Here is an 8645-nt window from a genome sequence, read left to right as displayed (position 1 = left end):
CTTCTGGATGACTACTAATATCATAAGAAAAATAGCTAAAAACCCTAGCACAAGCTTAGTTCTCCAATTTCTTTTGGCAGCCTCAAAGGTTAGCCAAGTATACAATGGTATAGAATAATTACAGATGTTTCTGTGATTCTTATGAGCTCCGGTCCAGACATAAAAAAGACTGTGATATTTGTGTAAAGAATCAGGGACTTGATATGGGCAGATCAGGGCAGAACAACATGAAGCAAAACTAAGAAATGTCATGCCATGAAGTGGAAAGACTGAAGAAAAGGTTTTGTATTCTGGTAATCATGGAAATCTGTACTTAGCTATCAATGCAGCAAACTGTGTAGAAGGAAAAAAGAAATGAATGATTGTGTGCATCTATTCTGTTTGGAGACAAGAGAAACCCAATTTCCTTTTCAAATAAAGAGCACTGAAAAATGTGAGGCATTAAAAGGATTTCATGACCAGTTTTTTGTGGGGTTAACTCCTTAGGAATACATTTGTTTTTAATGATACAATAAAGTAAGCAAGCCTTGTTGCAATGTGTGCAAAAATATTTCCTTATCACAACATTTTATAAAAATACACGAGTTTATGCATTTATCCTGTTTAATACCAGACACTATGAATTTAATGCTGCAAAGTGTGCAGTCCAGTTTTACTTTCCTCTTCTTCAGCCATGCACTTCATACCACTGTGAATTTCTCTAAAAATGTTTGGTTTCTTTTCACATAGTGAGAACAATACACACATACATATCCATACATGCACACACATCCCACCCTCCTTACTAGGAGCAAAATTGTTACTTTGTGCACATGAATCTAGGAAATATCAGTTCGTGAGATAAAGGGCTGACAAAAAAACTATAGGGAATTGAAGCTGGACTTTCAGATTGGATTTTTTTTTTAGCTCTAGGCATATAATTCTGTACTCTGTCCCTAATAAATCTCACAGAGGTTTGGATTTGATTAGTAGAAAAGGCACTTGTAGCTGCAATGTCTCATGAAACCTTCAAGTACTCAATAGACAGTGTCATAGCTGCCCAGCAGCCCTTGCTACAGTCTCATTTTACCCATATAAGATAAGCAAATGGAGAAACCTGCACAAAAATGGAGCACTCTGGGTATAGGTGGTGATAGACATGAAGATTTGGTTCCAATTATTCTCTCTGCTTTTTCAGATTTGTGTATTTTTATTTTTTCTATGATTATTGAAAGCAGTTGTTAAGTCAATGAATAATTGTTTTGTACAAGAAATTCCCATTTTACATGTTTTTTTCCATTAATTTGGGCATGAAATAAGATCTTTTAAGTTTCACAATTGTTTTTCATAAATATGCAGTCTAAATTCAATCCGGCTGGGAATGAGCACCCAATTCTTGCAAAACAGACTCTTCCTACTGTTTCCTGCCTTCCTACTTCTAAATCTTACCAATTTCATTGCACTAATTCTTCCAAATCTAGGTGTAAACAGATCTCTCATAAGACTTCCTTAAATTTACCCTCATCAAATTTTTTTCCCTGACATACAGATTAAATAAAAATGTATTCTGACAATTTATAATTTCTACTTTATGAAAATAGGGTTTGTTTTCCCTGTCAACCCCTCACCCCCCCACTTTTTTTTTCTTTTCCCAAAGGGAAGTGAATATCTATGATGTTGTCAGGCTGGTTACCAAGATTACTATTCTACATTTGGGGAACTGAAAGCAATATCAGTATTTTCCATCTATCAAGTGCTCCCTTATGTAACGTTTCAAGGAAAATTTTACAACTCCTGCTGGGGTATAGTTGAATCTCTTTCTATCACTGCATCTGAGAAGGAATGAAATTTAATGGTAAAATGTACATTGGAACCAAGAAAAAGACCACTATAATACTGTCATTGTCATACCATTACAAGGATTTTATAATGTACAGCTACTGCTTTTCTCAATTGACATCATGTAGGGCTCAGCTAATGAAATGAGACATGGAACATAATGCACCAACTAGATACTGGACAGGAAACAGTAAATGGATCATGAATCCGGCCCCCCTAGCTAAAGCAGTCAAAACTCTGAATAGCAAAGCGACTAATGCTTTTAGCCATTTTCCCTTCCAGTTATAAGCCATAAAAATCCAGCACTGAAGTGTTTCTGTTATCTGGCTGCCCACCCTATTGTGAAAGCCATGTTCAGAAGACAGCCATGCTCAAAAGCATTTGTTTTAAAATGAGTCATATCAATACAACAGAGATGCAACATGCAGATTAAGTTCAAATCCATTGCAGAAGCTGTGGCTCACATCAGTATATTCCAAAGTACAAGAACTGCTCACAGTCAGAGACAGTTCATCCTTTCAAAAGAGAAAAGACAGACATGGAGAAAGTCAGTGTCACCCCAGATCCAAGCAAGATCATGGAGAAGTTACTCCTGAAAACTATGCTAAGGCACGTGGAATATAAGGATGTGATTGGTAATAGCCCCTTCATTAAGAGGTAAATCACGCCTGATAAATTTGGTGGCCTTCTATGATGAGGCTGTGGCATTAATCAGCAAGGGAAAGCACACCATCTAGTTGCACTTGTGTATTTGACACTGTCCCACACTATATCCTAGCTTCTAAACTAGAGGGAATGGATTTGATGGATGGACATCATAGAAAAGGAATTGGATGGATGGCTGCACTTAAAGAGATGTGATCAGTGGCCTGATGCCCAAGTGGAGGCTAATGACATTCCTCAGGGTCAGTTTTGGGATTGGTGCTGTCTTACTTTTTTGGTGACAAGGGCAGCTGGATTGAGTGCACCCTCTGCAAGTCTGTAGACAGCTGTGTGGGGCAGTTGACACATTGAAGGGAAGGGATGCTATCCAGGAGAATCTTGACAGGCTTGAGAGGTGGTGCAAACCTCATGCAGTTCAACAACAGCAAGTGAAAGTCTTGCACTTGGGTTGGGGCAATCCCAAGTAGTCACAAGTACAGGTTGGGTGGAGACTGGGTCCAGAGCAGATCTGAGAGGGCTTGGGGGTGCAGTGGGTGAGAGGCTGGACATGCCCCAGCCATGGCACTGACAGCCCAGAGAGCCAAACGTGTCCTGGGCTGCATCCAGAGCCCCGTGGGCAGCAGGGCAGGGAGGGGATTCTGCCCCTCTGCTCTGCTCTGCTGAGACCCCCTGGAGCACTGCACCAGAGCTGGGGCACTCAGCATAATAACCAAGACTTGTTAGAACAGGTCTAGAGGAGGCCATGAAGATGATCAGAGGGCTGGAGAGCATCTCCTAGACTGAAAAGGTGGTGGGGTGGGGAGGGAATCTGATGGGAGAAGAGAAGGTTCCACCTAATAGAGGGCTCCCAGTTCCTAGCAGGGTCCCTCAGGAGAACCTGGAGAGGGATGTTTTACAACGACATGTAGTGATAGGGCAAGAGGAAATGCTTTTTAATTAAAAGAGGTTAGGTTTAGATTAGATATTAAAAACAAATTCTTTACTGTGAGGATGGAATTGGTTGGCCCAAAGAAGTCTTCTTGACCAGTTCTTGGGAGTGATCAAGACCAGACTGTATCATAGAATAATGGAGTATCCTGAGTTGAAAGGGACCCACGAGAATCACTGAGTCCAGCTCCTGACCCTACACAGGACAACCCCAGGATTCTCACCATGTGCCTTAAAACACTTCTTGAACTCTGACTCCTCCCTGGGGAGCCTATTCAAGAGCCCAACCACCCTTTGGTGAAGAAACTTTTCTAATAATCTAATCTATGCATCCCCTGACACAGCTTTATGCTATGCCCTTTGGTCTTATCAGTGTTTGCCAAAGGAATGTGGCTTTGAGAAACCTGATGTAATGGAAAGCCTCCCCTCCCATGGCAGTGGGTTTGGAGCTAGATGATCTTTAAGATCTTTTCCAATATAAACCATTCTATGATTCTATGATAATAATGTGCTGCAATAAGTGAACAGTCAGCAATACTTGGAGTTAATAGAGATTAACTTGTTGCTACTGTTGTTCTTTTGAACAAATTTTAGAATTTAGTAAACATACCAGCATTAATAAAATTTCATTCCCTACAGTGAAGTGGCTGGTTTTTAAAGCAGCAAATCTCCTGCTACATCTCTAGCTCTTTGGCTAAGTTGCATACTTCAATCATCAGGCTTCTGTTCTCCAGTACAGGAATAACCATGCTTTAGAGTACTGCTGGTTTTAGGAAAAAAAGGGTTTTATTTAGAAAGATATAGTAATTGCATAGCTCTTCATTCATAGCCGAATGAAACCTTCAAAGTTTAAGATAACTTTGAGGTATACCTATAGTCTTTCTACAGGAATTGACAGTTTTTCTGGAATACTGGAAGAACATTACATTTTTAATCTACAAGCATATATAATTGAGCACATAAAAAAATAGCAATCTGTCTTTAGACCTCTTCCTAAGGCAATTGCTGAAGTTCACAAAAGACAAAAAAGCACAGGGAATGAACCAAAGGCAGACCTCCATAGTCAAATGTTTCAGTTATCTTGGTTTTTTGGTTGACTAAAACTATCAAGATCTAAATTCTCTTGCAGGTGGTCCCAGACAACATAAATACAATCCCAGTTCCATCAAACTTAAAATTAAATGCTTCAATGCTCAAGACTTGTCATGGTTTAAGCCCAGTTGGAAATGTAACACCACACATCCCCTCACTCAACCTCTTTCTTCTCTTGCCTCCCACCCGGGTGAAATGAGGAGAAGAACTTGTGAAAGAAGAATAAATTTATCAGATAAGAAAAGTTTAATAATTTATACTAATGGAAAGTGCAATAATAATGGTAAGTAATAATAGTGATTATAAAAAGGAAACAAACAGGTGATGCACAATGCAGCTGCTCACCACCTACTGACCGATGGGTTTGGTTCCCAAACCCAGATCTGCTGTCTCCAGGTGACTCTCCCCAGTTTATATCTTAGGCATGACTTCCATGGTGTGGAACATTCCTTTGGTCAGTTCCTATCCCCTGTTTTAGCTATGCTCCTTCACAGTCAGTTTTGGGATTTTGGGGAGGTTTTTTTGCATACCTCCTCACTGGCAGAGCATGAGACAGAGGAAGAAAGTCCTTGACTTAGGATAAACAAGCCTTAGCAAAAGCCCAAACATCAGTGTGTTATCAACATTCTCATTCTGAATCCAAATCACAGCATTTTACCACCTACTGAGAAGAAATTAGCTTTAACCTAGCTGCAACCAGGACAAGACCTCGTTAAACTGCTTGATTTTTCAGAGGTGGCAAGAATATAAAAACTTAAAAATTATTTGTGTAACACTTAATTCTAACCAAAATGCTTTCAATACTTGAATCTTAACTAGAAAGAGGTAATGTGCTACTACATAGAAATAGTAATGGCATCACTGGATCATCCTGACTTACATATGGACTGCACTTTCCTGAAGGCTATAAAATTTAATTTGTCCCTAGAGCTAATTAGGGGTGAGGAAATGCAATTCTTCTGTTAATAAATCTCTCTCTGAATAGTGTTTTTTATACTAAAATAAATCAAAGACAAATAGCACCATCATACTTCTTTAGAATACATGTTTTATTTTGCAGATGAAAAATGTGTCTTCCTAAAACCAGGGAAGGTTTTTCTTTCAGAGAACTACCATATTTTCCTATGCTTCTGAGATATTTGCTCTGAGTTTAAGCATCTATATTAGCTTTTATCTTTCCAAAATCTGTTAGCACACTTAACTGTATATTTTCCATAGTATTGTTAGGATTTTTCAATGTTTATGTTACTAAATTTTACTTCCGCTGAAAACTAAAACAATTGACTTTTGCAGTCTGCATTTACATTGTCTGAATCATATTTATCACACATTTGCTGTTGGTGCTCCCAGTGTTCATAGGGTTACCTATATTAAAAAAAAATTCTGCAATGCTCAATTTTGTGCTGCTTTGACGAAAGCAGGATAATCAAATTTCCCTAATAGTGTATTTCTCACTTTCTTTCTACTCCTTTATTACTAGGCTGAAATAAAGTTATCAAAATAAAGAGCAAACCCAAATTGTGTTTCAAAGCACTGAGTTCCAATACTTCTTTTAAAATTAAACTGTTGCATGCAAACAAACATCATATAAAACACTCTGGATGAACACTGGCTGTGGTGAGGGCGAGTCACATGAGAATAGTGGTTCTCTTTCTCATAGAATAGTGATTCTCTTTTCCATAGATAGGCTGCTAAAAGGCACCAGTATCTGATCACAGATCTATATAACATTAAATTCTGGTGTAAAATCTCACATTGTCACCAATACAATACACTTTTGGTTTCTAATTTCATAAATATAAAGTAAATATGAAATTACAAGATACTTGAAATATTTAATTCTTCAAATTTAGGTAATGATAAATAATGGATATTTTACAATGCCTGAACAGTTTATATCATATTCCTTATATATATGGTCTCTGAGATTTGGAAAACTCAAATCTAAAAACAGAAGCCATTTTTTTTTTTAATGAAACGAATCTTTAAATAATGTTCATAAACAGAGAAATGCAAGTAAATAACTCTTTTTTCTAAATTATATTTTAGAATATATCAATTTGTTTCATATTTAGTTATGTTCATGCATAAAAAGTAATCATATCAAGGTTGATAAAAAGGATCAATTTACAGAATTCTCTGCTTATGGCATTTTTTTTTAAATCTACTCATATTAACAAGAGTACCTAATATCTTGATCCTAATTAGCTCTCAGAAAACTGTAACCGCTTCACAAATACTTTCTTTATTTTCTCAAAATTGCATGTATTGTGTAGATGTCCTTTTGGGATTTAATGATCATTATGAAGAGTCGGGACATATGGCACTTAATTTTTTTTGTGAGTACTGACCTAATTTCCTCTTATTAGGAACTCCTTATCAGATTGAGATGGAGTCTAACCTCACCACTGAATAACACCTGTAAGATGATTTGGAGTCATATTACTAATAAAACAGCAGACAAAGATTTCCTCCCTAGAAAATTAGCATTTCCATCCATCCCTGAAGGAAATAACAGGAGGCAACTCCTCTGCATATCAGATATACCAAAGAGAAAAATCCTATTGCAGTAAAACTAGGGAGTAACGACTGAGATAATTGAATCAGGGTTGTTATGATTGCAAGAGATAAAAACACATTAAACAAATTAGGATATTTTACAATACAGTATATGATTTAAAATTCACATTTTCCCAACAGAAGGTGATCCATGACACCTAAATATAGATGCTATAATGCTAACAAAGTTTTAGATTTCAAAGTGTAATTAAACTAAGAGGAAACTGGTTTTGAACAAATTATGAAATAAAACTTTGAAACTTTATGCACTTTTCATGGTTTTTTTTCTTTCCACTCTTAAAAATTTTATTATTACATCAATCCAAAGGATGAAAAAAAAAATTAACCCACAGTTCTGGAAAATCACAATTTTTCTTACCATTGAAGACTCAAATTTCCACCCCATTTTCCCTTATTCTTGCACAAACCAGTTTCATCCCTTTTTTATTTTTTTTTTCTGTTTTTGTTACATTTGCAATATTTTACACATTATATCTCTCTTCTCTTCCTTCCAGTGCTATCACACTTTTTTGTTTGGCTTTTGGTGTTGTGGTCCAGACTGGCCTTTTCTAAAGTTCATATCATGCAGTTTAAGGTCCCCAGCCATCTGCTATGCTGAATGTTCTGAGTAAACTCATGATACATAGAAAATGCAAGCATGCAGAAGATGGCTCTTTCTGGTGATAGAGACATCCCAGAAAATAAAAAAATAAAGATTCCTATCATTCAAGAAGCCCAATGGTCCTTTGGATCATCACAGTTTTGACTGTTTCATTTCAAAGCGAGAATCATCACTGGAAGACAGACAATATGTCAGCAGGAGCCTAATTATAGGGAATCATAGGAAATATCTTGAAACATCTACAATATTCACACAGGCTGTGCACAGTTTCATTGTCTCAGCACACAGGTATTTCCTTTTGGTAGCTAGCTCTGCACAGATTGTAAGAGTAAGGAAAAAAGGGGAAATTATTTGGCTCATAATTGTGTTTCTCTGAAAGCATCAGACTAAAGATATCTGGTTCCTTTTCAGAGGTTAAGTTTTAGCTGCTCCTTCTCTTCTGCTTGGGGAGGGCTTGGCTGTGTGTGATAGGATGACGAGCTTTTTCTCTTCTAAGCAAATATATTTCCTATTATATATATACTCATTGCTGAATAATTAGGATGCAAAAACTACTGGGAATTACTTATTTATAGTTCCAGGTTAATGCTTCCTGGTTTTGTATGTTTCGGTGTTAATTCCAGAAAGAGACTACCGTTTCACAAATATCTTCACATTTCATACTGTGCTTAAGAGTTAGCAAAGACTAAGGCAGCATTCTGAGTTCTTTATTGCTTATGTTGTAGGTTGTTTATATATGTTAGCTGGTTGAGGTAGCAACAGAACGAGCATGGTTTCTATATTTTCTTAAAAATCAAAGTCAAGGACAAAAGTGAATTACATAATAACAATAAATATCATGTTTCTTCGACATAAAAAGAATAATAGAGTTTATTTTCAGAGTTAAGAACAGCAGTTGAGGAAATAATAAAGAAATACAATCACCAAAGTGAGTGATTGTCTTCCCGTGTGGCTACTTCCATCA

Source organism: Erithacus rubecula (assembly GCF_903797595.1).
Source record: "Erithacus rubecula genome assembly, chromosome: Z".
Lineage (NCBI taxonomy): Eukaryota > Metazoa > Chordata > Aves > Passeriformes > Muscicapidae > Erithacus > Erithacus rubecula.
This window is presented reverse-complemented; position numbering follows the sequence as displayed.